This window comes from Mus pahari, chromosome 13, assembly GCF_900095145.1.
Source record: "Mus pahari chromosome 13, PAHARI_EIJ_v1.1, whole genome shotgun sequence".
Taxonomy (NCBI): domain Eukaryota; kingdom Metazoa; phylum Chordata; class Mammalia; order Rodentia; family Muridae; genus Mus; species Mus pahari.
The window spans coordinates 18,897,189-18,899,313 of NC_034602.1; positions in this window are offsets into that span (position 1 = coordinate 18,897,189).

Genomic DNA, 2,125 nt, shown 5'->3' on the forward strand with positions numbered 1-2,125 from the left:
TTGTTTGGGGCTGGCATAAAGGTTCAGAAGTTTAGTCCATTATCATCATGGCTAGAAGCATGGAGGCAGACAGACAAACTGGAGAAGAAGTCAAGAGTTTTACATCTGAAATGTCAGGGAGTAGGAAGAGGGACACACTGTTTCTGGCTTGAGTATTTGAAACCTCAAAGTCTATCCCCAACAACACACTTCTTCCACCAAGGCCACACCTACTCTAACAACCCATACCTCTTAATAGTGCCACTACCTGGTGACCGAGCATTCAAATCTATGAGCCCATGGAGGTCATTTCTACTTAAACCACCAAAGTCTACTCCCTGGCCCCAATAGAGTTTTAGCCATATCATAATCAAAGCTGTATTCAGTCCAACTTCAAAAGTCCCCATGATCTATTACAATTTCAACATTCCAAAGTCTCTTCTGAGATTCCTAGTGTTGTGGTTGACTTCCCCCGACCCCTGCCCAACATAGCTGTAGCCATTCTGTTCCATACCTACCAGCTAATTCATATTGTTACTGTAATATGCCTGCCAGTCATTGACACAGAAGAATAATTTGATTCATAGCAGGATCATGCTGGCCATGTCCTGTGTTGTTCTGTATGTCCTGCATGTTTTGTATGAGGTTTGTTAGTCTTAAGAAATTCCACAAAGCTTTATGTAGAACCCATCAAACTTAGGTCAATATGAACTGTTATGTCTAAAATTACTTGAGTCTAGCTCACCACCGGACAGCACTTCCTACATATGAGCTCACTGTGGTTTTTGTAGTTTTTTTTCCTAAGATGTCTGTCACTCTAAGGTGACAAGGAAAGATGTCTATTGTCATAGTTTCAGTTCCTGACCTGAACTATGTCTCTGAAAATTCTGCATTAGGGTGTGTATTCAATAAACCATCCCTGTCTGACTGAGATTGGTGTTCCTGTGGTTGGTTGAGGGACTCCTAGACCACAACACATATCAATCTCTTAGCTATAACTGTCTGTAAACATCAACATCAGAAAGCAGATCATATACTTCCAACATACAATGACAAAGAATATTCATTGCTATTCCAAAGTTGAGAAAGGGTGCATAATGAGGAAACACTAGACCAAAGCAAGACTGAGAATTAGCTAGGAAAACACTAAGCTTTGTATCTCCGTGTCTGATGTTAAAGTGCTCTTAAGATCCCCAATTCCTTTCAGCTTTCTTGATTGCAACTCACTTCTTTCCCTTGGGCTAGTTCCACACTCTGCTAGCAGATGACTCTGGCATCTCTGTCATCTTGGGGTCTCTAAGGCAATCTAGGCTTCACAGTCAGAGCTTCACACAATGGTCCCAAGTGACATACTTCTTCCCTCAAGGCCACACATACTGCAACAAGCCTGTACCTCCTAATAGTGACCTCTCTGGTGACCAAACACTTAAATCTATAAGACTATTCCTATTCAAACCCCCAAACTCACATATAGGGTACTATCCATTTATTTAAAATGTTTTAGTAGGTGACATCATACTATGTAGGTGCAGAAAGGGAAGACTGGTAAGGCATTATTATGTTTTGAGTAAAAAGATGCATTAACAATTTATTTATTCAGAGTATATCTGGAAAAATTTGTCCATTTTGAAATGAATATAAATAACTATTTTATGGTTTGGTGAGATGGTTCAACAACGAAAAGCGTGAACTGGCTTCACAAAGGACCAGAAGCAATGCTCAGTGCACAAGTAGGGTGGTTTGCAATTACTTATTACCCCAGCTTTAGGGAAACTGCCACGTCTTCTGGCCTCTGTAGACACTGAACTCATGTACAGACAACATTCCCACATATGTGCAAATAGAAATGAAAAGAAAAATCTATAAAGAGTATAATAATTGAATACATTTCATAAAATTACTTTTACTTTGAAAAGAAAAAAATAATAATTTAGTGATAACTCAAATTTGTCTTGAAAGTTGTGCTAGTTTTTCTTAATGTCAATTTGACACAAAAACTAGTTTTTTGAAATGAGGGAACTTCATTTGAGACAGTTCCTCCATAGGAGCTAGCTGTAAGTCATTTTCTTTCCTTCCTTCCCTCCTTCCTTCCTTCCTTCCTTCCTTCCTTCCTTCCTTCCTTCCTTCCTTCCTTCCTTCCTTCCTT